Raw genomic sequence first — 16,665 nt, 5'->3', positions numbered from 1 at the left:
CTACCACAACCTTACAGTTGGTAACCTCCTTCAGATTACATCGTCTTCACAAGATGTAATCCACCTGCGTGCTTCTACCTCCGCTCTTGTAGGTCACCCGATGTTCGTGCCTCCTCTGGAAAAAAGTGTTAACTACAGCCATGCGCATCCTTGTTGCAAAGTCTACCACCATCTGTCCCTCCAAGTTCCTCTCCTGGATGCCGTAATTACCCATCACTTCTTTATCACCCCTATTTCCTTCACTGACATATCCATTACAATCTGCACCAATCACGACTCTCTCGCTGTCTGGGATGCTCAGAACTACTTCGTCTAGCTCCTTCCAGAATTTCTTTTTCACCTCTCGGTCATAGCCACTTATCACATTATACATAACATCCTCAATTTCAGGTTTCAGCCTCATCACTCGATCTGATACTCTTTTCACCTCCAAGACATTCTGAGCCAACTCTTCTTTGAAAATAACCCCGACTCCATTTCTCTTCCCATCTACACCATGGTAAAATAATTTAAACCCTGCCCCTAAAGTTTGAGCCTTACTGCCTTTCCACCTGGTCTCCTGGACACACAACCTTTCACCAAACCATCATGTCAACCAACTCCCGAGATTTTCTGTCATAGTCCCAACATTCAAAGTCCCCACATTCAGTTCTAGGCTCTGTGCTTTCCTCCTCTCTCTCTGCCGAAGAACCCGCTTTCCACCTCATCTTCTTTGACTTCGACCCACAGTAGCTGAATTTTCAACGGTGCCCTGCAGGTTGACGCCGCCGGTGGCGGACGTTTTTAACCCAGGCCACGACCGATCCAGTATGGAATTCTTTGGATGAACGCTCATATTTGTTTGGCAAAGTTTTAAGCCGGATGCCCTTCCTGACGCAACCCTCTGCATTTATCCGTGCTTGGGACCGGCCTACAGTTTGCACGAACTTGTGCCCCCCATAGGGCTGCATCAAAAAGTATTGCGTTGGCTGGGAATCGAACCCAGGTCAACTGCTTGGAAGGCAGCTATGCTCACCACTATACCACCAACACCTGCTTTTATACCACCAACACATGCATCCTATATATGTGGCTGATATAACCACTGACTTACATCATGGAGCGAGATTTTTTGAAACTGAAACAATGTCCAAGCATAAACCCAATAAAAAGATATTACAAACAAATGAGCTTCACAAAACATGTGGAAGTATAGTCTCAATATTAGTAGATACAGTGTCTGAGGACCCGGGTTCAATCCCCGGCCCCGCCTGTTTGGAGTTTGCATGTTCTCCCCGTGCCTGCGTGGGTTTCCTCCCACATCCCAAAAAACATGCATTAATTGGAGAATCTAAATTGCCCATAGGCATGACTGAGTGCGAATGGTTGTTTCTATGTGCCCTGAAATTGGCTGGCAACCAGTTCAGGGTGTACCCTTCCTCCTACCCGTTAGTATAGTGGACAGTATCTCCCCCTGTCACGCGGAAGACCGGGGTTCGATTCCCCGACGGGGACTTGGTTTCATATGGTATTTAGCTTTTGGTGGAGCTCTTCTTTGCGGGAAAACAAAAAAGCCCATCAGCCTCGTTTCCAAAGAGGGACCTCACGCGTGTTCGGCGAACATAACAACCACTGCATGACTGAAACTGTTACACTCATGCTATCTGTTAGCAGGACAGCAAACTGCATTGCTTGCTGGAACTAGCATTCAGGTGCATTGAGGTGGTATGGTGGACAGTAACTCTAACTGTCACGTGGAAGACTGGGGTTCGATTCCCCGACGGGGAGTTGGTTTCATATGGTCTTCAGCTTTTGGTGGAGCTCTTCTTTGCGGGAAAACAATAAAAGCCCATCAGCCTCGTTTCCAAAGAGGGACCTCACGCGTGTTCGGCGAACATAACAACCGCTGCACGACTGAAACTGTTACACTCATGCTATCTGTTAGGACAGCAAACCACATTGAGGTTTGCTTGACACTCAGTGACCATTGGCCAACAGACTCCTCGTTAGTATAGTGGACAGTATCTCCGCCTGTCACGCGGAAGACCGGGGTTCGATTCCCCGACGGGGAGTTGGTTTCATATGGTATTTAGCTTTTGGTGGAGCTCTTCTTTGCGGGAAAACAAAAAAGCCCATCAGCCTCGTTTCCAAAGAGGGACCTCACGCGTGTTCGGCGAACATAACAACCACTGCATGACTGAAACTGTTACACTCATGCTATCTGTTAGCAGGACAGCAAACTGCATTGCTTGCTGGAATTGGCGTTCAGGTGCATTGAGGTGTGCTTGACACTCAGTGACCATTGGGCAGCAGACTCCTCGTTAGTATAGTGGACAGTATCTCCGCCTGTCACGTGGAAGACCGGGGTTCGATTCCCCGACGGGGTGTTGGTTTTATATGGTCTTTAGCTTTTGGTGGGGCTCTTCTTTGCAGGAAAACAAAAAAGCCCATCAGCCTTGTTTCCAAAGAGGGACCTTACGCGTGTTCGGTGAACATAACAACCACTGCACGACTGAAACTGATATGCTCATGCAATCTTTTAGCAGATCCTCCTTCGCAACCCCACAAGGGGTCGCTAACAAAGAATTGGTACGACTGCACATGCTATCCTTGAGATCATCCGCAGCTTGGCGAAGCAAGACCCACGACAGCCCCTGCTTGGAGGCCACGTCCCCGAGCTCGGCCAGCCCGCCGTGATGGTCTGTTCTGACTCCGACGTCTCCAAATAGCGATGACAAGCGTCCCGTCCAACTGACTGGGCAAGCACATAACTGACCACTGTGATGACCAGGGAACACCCGTTACTAAAATAAAAATTCGGGGACCATAACCCAGTTCGACAATCCGACCTCGACAGTCTCCGACCGTGCCCTGTGACTCACTGAATGACTTCAGCTACCTCCATCCATCCATCCATTTTCTGAAATGCTTCTCCTCACCTGGGTCGCGGGCGTGCTGGAGCCTATCCCAGCTATCTTCGGGCAGGAGGCGGGGTACACCCTGAACTGGTTGCCAGCCAATCGCAGGGCACACATAAACAAACAACCATTCGCACTCACATTCACACCTACGGGCAATTCAGAGTTGTCAATTAACCTACCATGCATGTTTTTTGGGAAAAAAGACAAGCAGCCATTTCGGCGTCTTCTAGGTAAACTCACCGCTAATAGCTCATCAGGGAAATTTTACTTGACGACCACACTTGAACGTACGTTCCAATATGACGGACTCGTGGATACTGCAGCAGACATCACTGTCATTTCCGAGGACGTGTTTGACCTACTGCGTGACAAAGTACAGCAAGACAGCCGTACACTTAACCAACACTGAAATGACAATTCGCCCCCTTGCTTTGGTGAACAGCCACTTAAGCTCGCAAGTGTGGTTGCACTGGACAATAGGGCCACATTCCATAATTCATCCGGTGTTCGTGTCACCTGTCAAGTCAGCACCTTTGGTCATTGTACAAGATCTGCTAATTCGTTTCATGCCATTAATTGACTACACTTGACGCGAGATTGCCCCGGGTGAACACAACCGAAGAAACACTTTTTTGTTCTTCCTGTTTCATTCTCTTCCTTCTCACCCAATAAGACCACCACATCTTCCTCCTCCTTGTTCTCCAAGACCAGCACCACCTCTTCACTGCCACCATGGGGTCACCTTGTCCCTCAATAACCCCTCTGCTTGTGACCTCAACCCCTGATGCTGCTGCTTGTCATAACAAAAAAATAACAACCATAACAAGAGTTATGTTCATAATACACAAAGGCAATCCATGTAAGAAAATGCAATATATTACACACACACACACACTGGGAGAGTTTACACTTTCTTTTGTCAAAGTAATACCGCTCATTTGGTCACATATCAAATAATATGTATCCCTGAATTGCTTAAAGTGTAAATAACATTCAGGCCACAGAGAGAAGTCGCTAGCTGGCATTGCTGATAAATTCCGGTGAAATGAAGTGGCCAAAAGACTCCTCATTAGTCTAGTGGAGAGTATCTCTGCCTGTCATGTGAAAGACTGTGGTTTGATTACACGAAGGGGAGTTGACTTCATGTGGTCTTTAGCTTTTGGTGGTGCTCTTCTTTGCAGGAAAACAAAAAAGGTAAAAGACTCCTCGTTAGTATGGTGGACTGAAACTGTTACACTCATGCTATCTGTTAGCAGGACAGCAAACTGCATTGCTTGCTGGCATTGGCGTTCAGGTGCATTGAGGTGTGCTTGACACTCAGTGACCATTAGGCAATAGACTCCTTGTTAGTATAGTGGACAGTATCTCCGCCTGTCACGCGGAAGACCGGGGTTCGATTCCCCGACGGGGAGTTGGTTTTATATGGTCTTTAGCTTTTGGTGGGGCTCTTCTTTGCAGGAAAACAAAAAAGCCCATCAGCCTTGTTTCCAAAGAGGAACCTTACGCGTGTTCGGTGAACATAACAACCACTGCACGACTGAAACTGATATGCTCATGCTATCTGTTAGCAGGACCAGCAAACCGCATTGCTCGCTGGCATTGGCGTTCCGGTGCATTGAGATGTGCTTGACACGAGGTGAAGGTAAGGTAAAAGACTCCTCGTTAGTATGGTGGACAGTATCTCTACCTGTCACGTGGAAGACTGGGGTTTGATTACCCGACGGGGAGTTGGTTTCATATGGTCTTTAGCTTTTGGTGGAGCTCTTCTTTGCGGGAAAACAAAAAAGCCCATCAGCCTCATTTCCAAAGAGGGACCTCACGTGTGTTCGGCGAACATAACAACCGCTGCACGACTGAAACTGTTACACTTATGCGGTTAGCAGGAAAGCAAACCGCATTGAGGTGTGCTTGACACTCAGTGACCATCGGGCAACAGACTCCTCGTTAGTATAGTGGACAGTATCTCCGCCTGTCACGCGGAAGACCGGGGTTCGATTCCCCGACGGGGAGTTGGTTTTATATGGTCTTTAGCTTTTGGTGGGGCTCTTCTTTGCAGGAAAACAAAAAAGCCCATCAGCCTTGTTTCCAAAGAGGAACCTTACGCGTGTTCGGTGAACATAACAACCACTGCACGACTGAAACTGATATGCTCATGCTATCTGTTAGCAGGACCAGCAAACCGCATTGCTCGCTGGCATTGGCGTTCCGGTGCATTGAGATGTGCTTGACACGAGGTGAAGGTAAGGTAAAAGACTCCTCGTTAGTATGGTGGACACTATCTCTACCTGTCACGTGGAAGACTGGGGTTTGATTACCCGACGGGGAGTTGGTTTCATATGGTCTTTAGCTTTTGGTGGAGCTCTTCTTTGCGGGAAAACAAAAAAGCCCATCAGCCTCATTTCCAAAGAGGGACCTCACGTGTGTTCGGCGAACATAACAACCGCTGCACGACTGAAACTGTTACACTTATGCGGTTAGCAGGAAAGCAAACCGCATTGAGGTGTGCTTGACACTCAGTGACCATCGGGCAACAGACTCCTCGTTAGTATAGTGGACAGTATCTCCGCCTGTCACGCGGAAGACCGGGGTTCGATTCCCTGACGGGGAGTTGGTTTCATATGGTCTTTAGCTTTTGGTGGAGCTCTTCTTTGCGGGAAAACAAAAAAGCCCATCCAAAGAGGGACCTCTCGTGTGTTCGACGAACATAACAACCACTGCACGACTGAAACTGTTACACTCATGCTATCTGTTAGCAGGACAGCAAACTGCATTGCTTGCTGGAATTGGCGTTCAGGTGCATTGAGGTGTGCTTGACATTCAGTGACCATTGGGCAACAGACTCCTCGTTAGTATAGTGGACAGTATCTCTGCCTGTCATGCGGAAGACCGGGGTTCGATTCCCTGACGGGGAGTTGGTTTCATATGGTCTTTAGCTTTTGGTGGGGCTCTTCTTTGCGGGAAAACAAAAAAAACCATCAGCCTCGTTTCCAAAGAGGGACCTTTCGCATGTTCAGCGAACATAACAACCACTGCACGACTGAAACTGTTACGCTCATGCTATCTGTCAGCAGAACAAGCCAACTGCCTCGCGAGCTGGCATTACCGATGCGTTCAGGTGCATTGATGTGTGCTTGACACTCGGTGAAGGTAAGTTTAAAGACTTCTCGTTAGTATAGTAGACAGTATCTCCTCCTGTCAAGTGGTAGACAGGGTTTCGATTCCCCGACGTGTGTTGAGTTCATTTGGTCTTTGGCTTTTCGTGGGGCTCTTCTTTGTGGGAAAACAAAAAATCCCATCATCCTCGTTTCCAAACAGGGACCTTGCACGTGTTCGGCGAACATAACAACTAATAGTGATTAGACACTACCAAAGCATCCCACCGCACCCCTCATCAGTAACTGTTAAATATATTCTAGAAGTTATCATTTATTTGCTTAGCTTGCATTAGTATTATGGACGATTTTAGATGTCTCGCCTTCAAAAAGATGACTCAGCATCATCCGATGGAAGGGCGCCTGGACCAAGGACGTGATCGGATGTGGTCGGGGACGTGACAGGTGTTGGTCCAATGTTTTGTGTTGTGTCTTATTGTTTAGAACATTATGTCTGGGAAAAACCCTCCTATTTTCAAATAAATGCAGGAGCGACGGGAGAGATTGGTTAGAGCGTGTTGAGAGGCTGTGATCTGAACAATCTCCCATACGCCCTCCTCATGAGAAAAAGAAACCAGTGTCTTCATTCCTTTTGTGTCTATTTTTTATAATGTTGGGTAAGATAAATCCAACAGTTATGTTCTTGTTGTAGTTCGTAGTCGTAGTTGTTTGTTTCATGAAATATAACATAAAATTCCACTCGAGGTCGTATTTTGTGTGTGTTCTCAATTTAAGTCAACCTCTGTAACCTCGGACTCAAAATGTCGTAGTGTGAAGCAACCTTCAGATTCTGAAGGTTTGTCTTCATTTCGCCAAAAGTTAAAAAATTTGATGGGGTCCCCTTTTCGAGACATTAGTTTGATTTTTAACAATTAAATCAAAATTACGATAAACCGGAAGTAACGCAAACGTCGCTCCCGGCTTATTACTTTATCCTAAATTAATTACAATTCTTATTTCATCCACAATCGCTACAGTATTGATGCAACCCGCGTGAGGAGATTTCAAGTTTTAAATTTAGAACACACAGAAATACAAGCTATTTCAGTAAAATCGACACGTCGCCCGCCATTTTGTGTGTGGCATGTCAAACCTAATCTGTGTTGAGCAGCATTCCGTACCGTAGACACAGCGTTGTAAATGCTTGCAAACGTGAGAATAGTAAGATTAGCCTCTCAGTAAAACGTGTGAAATCCTTTGTGTTGGGAGACAACACTTGGCATCTGCGGCGGCCGCCATTTTGTCTCTCTGCTTTGTGTATTGCAACCACCAGGCTTCGCCATGTGGTCGGACGCGTCACTCTTAGAGGCCTCCGTAGTCCGCCATCTTTGGCGTCCACGTGACATCATGTGGCTCTTCTTCGGTTGGTCTTTGCGGTCGACTGCCACCTCATGGACGTTTGCGTCATGACGTAACCTGTGACCTCCCCCCTCTCGAAGTTAGCCGTTAGCCACCTACCCGCTAGCAAGCTACTGACTTCTTCTTTTCCTTTCGGCTTGTCCCGTTAGGGGTCGCCACAGCGCGTCATCCTTTTCCATGAGAGCCTATCTCCTGCATCCTCCTCTCGAACACCAACTGCCATCATGTCTTCCCTCACGACATCCATCAACCTTCTCTTTGGTCTTCCTCTAGCTCTCTTGCCTGGCAGCTCCATCCTCATCATCCTTCTACCAATATACTCACTCTCTCTCCTCTGGACGTGTCCAAACCACCAAAGTCTGCTCTCTCTAACTTTGTCTCCAAAACATCGAACCTTGGCTGTCCCTCTGATGAGCTCATTTCTAATTTTATCCAACCTGGTCACTCCGAGAGCGAACCTCAACATCTTCATTTCCGCCACCTCCAGCTCTGCTTCCTGTTTTCTCTTCAGTGCCACTGTCTCTAATCCATACATCATGGCTGGCCTCACCACTGTTTTATAAACTTTGCCCTTCATCCTAGCAGAGACTCTTCTGTCACATAACACACCTGACACCTTCCTCCACCCGTTCCAACCTGCTTGGACCCGTTTCTTCACTTCCTGACCACACTCACCATTGCTCTGGACGGTTGACCCCAAGTATTTAAAGTCCTCTACCCTTGCCATCTCTTCTCCCTGTAGCCTCATTCTTCCCCCACCACCCCTCTCATTCATGCACATATATTCTGTTTTACTTCGGCTAATCTTCATTCCTCTTCTTTCCAGTGCATGCCTCCATCTTTCTAACTGTTCCTCCAGCTGCTCCCTGCTTTCACTGCAGATCACAATGTCATCTGCAAACATCATGGTCCACGGGGATTCCAGTCTAACCTCATCTGTCAGCCTATCCAGCACCACTGCAAAAAGGAAGGGGCTCAGGGCTGATCCCTGATGCAGTCCCACGTCCACCTTAAATTCTTCTGTCACACCGACAGCACACCTCACCGCTGTTCTGCTGCCCTCGTACATGTCCTGTATTATTCTAACATACTTCTCTGCCACTCCAGACTTCCGCATGCAGTACCACAGTTCCTCTCTGGGTACTCTGTCATAGGCTTTCTCTAGATCTACAAAGACACAATGTAGCTCCTTCTGACCTTCTCTGTACTTTTCCATCAACATCCTCAAGGCAAATAATGCATCTGTGGTACTCTTTCTAGGCATGAAACCATACTGTTGCTCGCAAATACTCACTTCTGTCCTGAGTCTAGCCTCCACTACTCTTTCCCATAACTTCATTGTGTGGTTCATCAACTTTATTCCTCTATAGTTGCCACAGCTCTGCACATCACCTTTGTTCTTAAAAATGGGCACCAGTACACTTTTCCTCCATTCCTCAGGCATCTTCTCACGCACTAGAATTCTATTGAACAAGCTGGTCAAAAACTCCACAGCCACCTCTCCTAGATGCTTCCATACCTCCACAGGAATGTCATCAGGACCAACTGCCTTTCCATTTTTCATTCTCTTTAATGCCTTTCTAACTTCCCCCTTACTAATCATTGCCACTTCCTGGTCCACCACACTTGCCTCTTCTACTCTCCCTTCTCTATCATTTCCCTCATTCATCAACTCCTCGAAGTATTCTTTCCATCTACCTAGCACACTGCTGGCACCAGTCAACATATTTCCATCTCTATCCTTAATCACCCTAACCTGCTGCACATCCTTCCCATCTCTATCCCTCTGTCTGGCCAGCCTGTATAAATCCTTTTCTCCTTCTTTAGTGTCCAACCTGCCATACATGTCATCATATGCCTCTTGTTTTGCCTTTGCCACCTCTACCTTTGCCCTGTGTCGCATCTCAATGTATTCCTTTCGCCTCTCCTCGGTCCTCTCAGTGTCCCACTTCTTCTTAGCTAACCGTTTTCCTTGTATGATTTCCTGTACTGTGAGGTTCCACCACCAAGTCTCCTTCTCTCCTTTCCTGCCAGAAGATACACCAAGTACTCTCCTGCCTGCTTCTCTGATCACCTTGGCTGCAGTGGTCCAGTCTTCTGGAAGCTCTTCCCGTCCACCGAGAGCCTGTATCACCTCTTCCCGAAAAGCTGCACAACACTCGTCCTGTCTCAGCTTCCACCACATGCAAGCTACTGACGATCGCCTACAAAGACGCCCGACCGATCGATGATTGTTACTTTGGGAACAATAAACTTAGCTTGTCTGTTGCCCCACATTATGATTTTCTGCTGTTTTGCGAGTGCTTTTTCGACGAGTTTTAACCACGCTGCGCGCCGCAATCCACCGCACTGTCCCAGAGCCTAGCGTTCCTCGTAACCTAGCAACCGCTAGCCCGCTAACTAGCCGCTAAGCTACCGCATACGCCGAACGCCGCGATTGCTTTTATTAATTTAAAAGCTTCCGTTTGTGATCGCTTTCAAAACGCTGAGAGACGCGATTGGTTTCATTAAGTTAAAGGTTTATTTTTTCTTTTTCTCTCGTTTGCAAAACGGCTAAAGCCATTCAATCCAACCGCGCAACGATGGCGATTGTGATGAATTGAAACGTTCCCGTTGTCGCTCGTTTGCTTCAACACAACCGCAACAATTGTACGATTGAAGCGTTGTGCCTTATTTATTTTTAACCAATTTTGAGACTTACAACGTGAGGGTATGACAAGCTTTAGCAACGAAGGCCCTGCATCACCCAAGCGATAAACGCCATCTTCCATTCGCGTATGTGCACTGCACATTACAGTAACCACATTTAGTGGTTTAATTAGGTGCTTGTCTATTTTTAATCACTTTGGGTGACACGTGCCAAAACTTTGAACATTTGCTGGAAAAAACTGACACCTGGTCTGGTTCGCTCGAACGCGACAAGCCCAAAAGTCAGGTATCCTCCTTCGCAACCCCACAAGGGGTCGCTAACAAAGAATTGGGTACGACTGCACATGCTATCCTTGAGATCATCCGCAGCTTGGCGAATAATGTGAAGCAAGACCCACGACAGCCCCTGCTTGGAGGCCACGTCCCCGAGCTCGGCCAGCCCGCCGTGATGGTCTGTTCTGACTCCGACGTCTCCAAATAGTGATGACAAGCGTCCCGTCCAACTGACTGGGCAAGCACATAACTGACCACTGCGATGACCAGGGAACACCCGTTACTAAAATCAAAATTCGCGGACCAAAACCCAGTTCGACAATCCGACCTCGACAGTCTCCGACCGTGCCCTGTGACTCACTGAATGACTTCAGCTACCTGTCGAACAAAAAAGACAAGCACCAATTTCGGCGTCTTCTAGGTAAACTCACCGCTAATGACTCATCAGGGAAATTTTACTTGATTACTACACTTGAACGTACGTTCCAACATGACGGACTCGTGGATACTGCAGCAGACATCACTGTCATTTGCTCATTGGACAAGATCTGCTAAGTCGTTTCAAGCCATTAATTGACGACGCTGGACGCGAGATTTATGCACAGGTGCGCCGGCCCCTGAAGCGGCCAGAACACAATAGAGAATCCTCCCAGTGCTACGCTCTGAGCCACCTGGATGCGTCGCCGCTACCAAAATCGCAGCCAGATGACAGTTTGACGAAAGGGATGTGCACACCGGAAACGCAGAAGATGTCCACCAGTGGGCGCTCTCGCGACCATTCTTCCAAGCTTTCTTGACCACAAGACCCCTCGGTGAGATGGAAAACTGCGTCCTTTGATATATACGCATATTACGGGCCCCAGACCTCATTGGTCCATCCATTCAGCTGTCACTCTAACCTTGATTGTGTCTTTCTTGATTAGCTGGCCGTCACTCTCGGTGCCATCTGTTTTCCCGCCCGGCCCACCCTTTTGTTTCCAAGGCAACGCCTGGAACCCAACTCTTCTGGTGCACCTGCAACGACCACTTGGGTTGTGCAATTCCACAGTGGTCTCCATCACCTTCTGTTGTCATGCGTCGACTTGAGCTGCTTGAAGGCTCCACCCCTCTGCTCTCCTCACTGACCTTCATCTTCACTCTTCAAAGGGACACCGGTCGATGGAACCTTGTTGATATCCTCCTCCTCTTCCTCTTCGATGTGGGGGCACACTTCTTCCTCTTCTTTTTTATCAAAATGGGCTCCTTCCTCTTTGATGTGGTGGACCTCTTTTTCCTCCACTTCATCTCGAATGTGAGGGGGCTCTGGCTCCTGCCACTCAGTACGAAGATCTTCAGTGATGGCAGCAAGACAGAAGAAGACAACCCACGTGAGGAGATTTCAAGTTTTGAATTCAGAACACGCGGCACGGTGGCCGACAGGTTAGAGCGTCAGCCTCACAGATCTGAGGAACAGGGTTCAATCGCCGGCCCCGCCTGTGTGGAGTTTGCATGTTCTCCCCGTGCCTGCTTGGGTTTTCTCCGGGCACTCTGGTTTCCTCCCACATCCCAAAAACATGCATTAATTGGAGACTCTAACTTGCCCGTAGGTGTGACTGTGAGTGCGAATGGTTGTTTGTTTGTATGTGCCCTGCGATTGGCTGGCAACCAGTTCTGGGTGTACCCCGCCTCCTGCCCGATGACAGCTGGGATAGGCTCCAGCACCCGAGTGAGGAGAAGCGACTCAGAAAATGGATGGATGGATAGATAATACAGGTAGACTGCAACAACCGTCACTTGTAATCTCAATCCATTTGGTCACATATCAAATAATATGTATCCCTGAATTGCTTAAATAACAAATAACAAAGTCAGGCCACAGAGACAACAAGTTGCTAGCTGGCATTGCTGATGCATTCCGGTGAAATGAAGTGGGCAAAAGACTCCTCATTGGTATAGTGGAGAGTATCTCCGCCTGTCATGTGGGTTTGATTACACGAAGGGGAGTTGACTTCATGTGGCCCGCAGCTTTTCGTGGGGGTCTTCTTTGTGGGGAAACAAAAACGTCCATCAGCCTGGATTCCAGACAGGGACCTTATGCGTGTTTGGCGAACATAACAACCACTGCACGACTGAAACTGTTCCTCTCGTGATATCTGTTAGCAGGACCAGCAAACTGCATCGCGAGCCGGCGTTGGTGTTCAGGTGCATTGAGGTGTGCTCGACAGTCAGTAAATGTTCGGCAAAAGACTCCTCATTAGTATAGTGGACAGTATTTTCGCCAGTCAAGCGGAAAACCGGGGTTTGATTCCCCGACAGGGACTTGAGTTCATGTGGTCTTTAGCTTTTGGTGGGGCTCTTCTTTTCGGGGGAAAAAAAAAGCCCATCATCATCGTTTCCAAACAGGGACCTTACGCGTTTGGTGAACATAACAAAAACTACATGACTCAAACTGTTGCTAACCTGCTATCTGTTAGCATAACCAGCATACTGCCTCGCTTCCTGGAATTGCCAGTGTTCAGGTCCATTGACGTGTGCTTGACACGAGGTGAACATAACAACCACTGCACGACAAACTGCTATCTGTTAGCAGGACCAGCAAACCGCATCGCGAGGCGGCATTCGTGTTCAGGTGCATTGAGTTGTGATCGACACTCAGTGATTGTTGGGCAAAAGACTCCTCGTTAGAATAGTGGACAGTATCTCTGCCTGTCACGCGGAAGAACGGAGTTTGATTCCCCGATCAGGAGTTCATATAATGTGGTCTTTAGCTTTTGGCGGGTTTCATCTTTTCGGAAAAACAAAAAAGCCCATCATCCTCGTTTCCAAAGAGGGACCTTACGCGTGTTCGGCGAACATAACAACCACTGCACGACTGAAACTGTTACGCTCATGCTATCTCTCAGCAGAACCAGCCAACTGCCTCGCGAGCTGGCATTACCGATGCGTTCAGGTGCATTGACGTGTGCTTGACACTTGGTGAAGGTAAGGTAAAAGACTCATCGTTAGTATCGTGGACAGTATCTACGCCTGTAACGCGGAAGACCCGATTCCGTGACGGGGAGGTAAGTTCATGTGGTCTTCAGGATTTTGTGGGGCTCTTCTTTGCGGGACAACAAAAAAGCCCATCATCCTCGTTTCCAAACACGGACATGACGCGTTTGGCAAACAAAATAACGACTGAAACTGTTGCACTCGTGCTATCTGTTAGCAGGACCAGCAAACCGGATCGCTTGCTGGCATTGGCGTTCAGGTACATTGAGGTGTGCTCGACAGTCAGTGACTTGGGCAAAAGACTCCTCATTAGCATAGTGGACAGTATCTTCGCCAGTCAAGCGGAAAACCGGGGTTTGATTCCCCAACGAGGACTTGAGTTCATGTGGTATTGAGCTTTTGGTGGGGCTCTTCTTTGCGGGAAAACAAAAAAGCCCATCAGCCACGTTTCCAAACAGGGACTTTACGCGTTTGGCGAACATAACAACCACGACATGACTCAAACTGTTACTAAAGTGCTATCTGTTAGCAGGCCCAGCAAACCGCCTCGCTTCCTGGAATTGCCGATGCGTTCAGGTGCGTTGACGTGTGCTCGACAACCAGTGAATATAAGTTACAAGACTCCTCAGTAGTATAGTGGACAGTATCTCCGCCTGTCACGCGGAAGACCCGGGTTCGATTCCCTGACGGGGAGGTGAGTTCATGTGGTCTTCAGGATTTTGTGGGGCTCTTCTTTGCGGGAAAACAAAAAAGCCCATCAGCCTCGTTTCCAAACACGGACATGACGCGTTTGGCAAGCAAAATAACGACTGAAACTGTTCCTATCGTGCTATCTGTTAGCAGTACCAGCAAACCGCATCGCTTGCTGGCATTGGCGTTCAGGTGCATTGAGGTGTGCTCGACAGTCAGTGACTGTTGGGCAAAAGACTCCTCATTAGTATAGTGGACAGTATCTTCGCCAGTCAAGCGGAAAACCGGGGTTCGATTCCCCAACGGGGACTTGAGTTCATGTGGTCTTGAGCTTTTGGTGGGGCTCTTCTTTGCGGGAAAACAAAAAAGCCCATCAGCCTCGTTTCCAAAGAGGGACCTTACGCGTGTTCGGCGAACATAACCACTGCACGACTGAAACTGTTACGCTCATGCTATCTGTCAGCAGAACCAGTCAAGTGCCTCACGAGCTGGCATTACCAATGCGTTCAGGTGCATTGACGTGTGCTTGACACAAGGTGAAGGTAAGGTAAAAGACTCATCGTTAGTATAGTGGACAGTATCTCCGCCTGTCATTGCACAACTGAAACTGTTGCTAACGTGCTATCTGTTAGCAGGACCAGCAAACTGCCTCGCTTCCTGGAATTGCCGGTGTTCAGGTGCAGTGACGTGTGCTTGACACTAGGTGAAGGTAAGGTTAAAGACTCCTCGTTAGTATAGTGGACAGTATCTCCGCCTGTCACGCGGAAGACCCGGGTTCGATTCCACGACGGGGAGGTGAGTTCAAGTGGTCTTCAGGATTTTGTGGGGCTCTTTTTTGCAGGAAAACAAAAAAGCCCATCATCCTCGTTTACAAACAGGGACTTTACGCGTTTGGCGAATGTTAGATTTATCTTACCCAACATTATAAAAAATAGACACAAAAGGAATGAAGACGCTGGTTTCTGTTTCTCATGAGGAGGGCGTATGGGAGATTGTTCAGATCATAGCCTCTCAACATGCTCTAAACAATCTCCCCCGTCGCTCCTGCATTTATTTGAAATAGGAGGGATTTACAAATCATAATGTTCTAAGCAATAAGACACAACACAAAATATTTGATAATAAGAGGGTTTTTCCCAGGCATAGTGTTCTAAGCAATAAGACACAACACAAAATATTGGACCAACACCTGTCACGACCCGACCACATCCGATCACGTCCTTGCCACGGCACTTTCCTTCAACGCCTTCAAGACAGTTATGGAGATACACCATGGGAACGTTCAACACCAGCAAAGTTGTGTATGAGAAGTGGTTCAGGAGGTAACACAAAACATTGGACCAACACCTGTCACGACCCGACCACATCCGATCACGTCCTTGGTCCAGGCGCCCTTCCATCGGATGATGCTGAGTCTTCTTTTTGAAGGCGAGACATCTAAAATCGTCCATAATACTAATGCAAGCGAAGCAAATAAATGATAACTTCTATAATATATTTAACATTTCCCTCCTGTTTATCATGTATTTGCACAAATTCTCATATCATCTTACAGTCACTTCATTTCGATTTTTAACTGTAGAATCATTTTTATGAAACAAATACATTTACACTCAGAGTAAACTTGTCATATATGAATGTTGTAGTTTAAACATTGTAATCATCTGTATCAGGAAACAAATCAGTTAAAGCAAAATCATCATTATCATTATTATCATTATCATCATACAGTAATGGATACATCAGCTCCATACGGTTCTCCATGGGGGTTATGGCTGTGGTGATTAATTTACTGATTAATGCCCGAATGCATGGGATACAACAACATCCACACAATGTCAGAATGGCTGCAAAAACAGCAATTGATATCAATATTGGTGAAATTAGGGTTTTATATTTACCAAAAACGTCCATCCAGCTGTCCCACAAAGAGGTGTTGATTGAGGGTCCGTAGACCATCGATGGCTCTGGTCAAGCTGCCATCTGAAGCAGTATTGTTTGTTTTCCAAACATACCGCAAACACCTCCCTCTCTTGCGAGGAGCATGTCGACAGCTATGCGGCCTTGGAACGTCCTTGAGCTGCTCGTGCACAGCTTCCAACCCACTCTGAGTGCAATTTCCTAATCTCTGTACATTGAAGTGGATGTAGTTTATCCCATCAACATTTTTATTAATCGTACACCACCAGCATATGAAAGACTCAAATCCTCCTGCAACTTGGTCAGCCAATTTGTATTGATTAGGAACCCCCACGAGGAACACCTGGCGTCGATGTATGTTGGATTATTTTGCCCCTGCCAGGACAAATCTCTTTTTTTGTATATGTTCTAGACTGGACAAAAACATTGGTGCCCTTTCCATTAAATCTTGAACAGGCATAGGGTATACTGACACATGCAATATCAAAGTGATAATAGCGCATAATCTAGATATATCTTTAGGTAATCTATCAAACAGTCTATCATCTCCGCACCACCACCAGATGTCGCTCCGTGATACTGGCACAAAATTTGGTTTGACTTTTAAAATTACTTTACACTGTGTGTCGTTCAGTGGTCCTAATTTTTTCCCTTTATTAATCATGTTTATACAAGTGAAATTATTTGGTGCTACTAAAGTAGAAAACATTGGTTTGTGTTTATCTGCTTCTGTTACGGGATATATAGGATCC

The 16,665-nt window shown here is 47.2% G+C and overlaps 5 non-coding genes across 5 annotated transcripts; 4 read left to right on the top strand and 1 right to left on the bottom strand.

Moving 5' to 3' along the window:
• Positions 1-960: 960 nt before the first annotated feature.
• On the bottom strand, positions 961-1,032 carry trnag-ucc (transfer RNA glycine (anticodon UCC)). The gene has a single exon. It is a non-coding gene; the product is annotated as a tRNA-Gly (tRNA).
• Positions 1,033-1,979: 947 nt separating this feature from the next.
• trnad-guc (transfer RNA aspartic acid (anticodon GUC)) lies at positions 1,980-2,051 on the top strand. Its single transcript has one exon. It is a non-coding gene; the product is annotated as a tRNA-Asp (tRNA).
• A 2,189-nt stretch (positions 2,052-4,240) lies between these two features.
• On the top strand, positions 4,241-4,312 carry trnad-guc (transfer RNA aspartic acid (anticodon GUC)). Its single transcript has one exon. It is a non-coding gene; the product is annotated as a tRNA-Asp (tRNA).
• A 526-nt stretch (positions 4,313-4,838) lies between these two features.
• Positions 4,839-4,910, top strand: trnad-guc (transfer RNA aspartic acid (anticodon GUC)). The gene has a single exon. It is a non-coding gene; the product is annotated as a tRNA-Asp (tRNA).
• Positions 4,911-5,436: 526 nt separating this feature from the next.
• On the top strand, positions 5,437-5,508 carry trnad-guc (transfer RNA aspartic acid (anticodon GUC)). The gene has a single exon. It is a non-coding gene; the product is annotated as a tRNA-Asp (tRNA).
• The last annotated feature ends 11,157 nt before the right edge of the window (positions 5,509-16,665 follow it).

This window comes from Phyllopteryx taeniolatus, chromosome 21 (genome assembly GCF_024500385.1).
Source record: "Phyllopteryx taeniolatus isolate TA_2022b chromosome 21, UOR_Ptae_1.2, whole genome shotgun sequence".
NCBI classification, from domain to species: domain Eukaryota; kingdom Metazoa; phylum Chordata; class Actinopteri; order Syngnathiformes; family Syngnathidae; genus Phyllopteryx; species Phyllopteryx taeniolatus.
The sequence above is the reverse complement of the archived record's forward strand: the minus strand, read 5'-3'. Positions and strand labels throughout refer to the sequence as shown.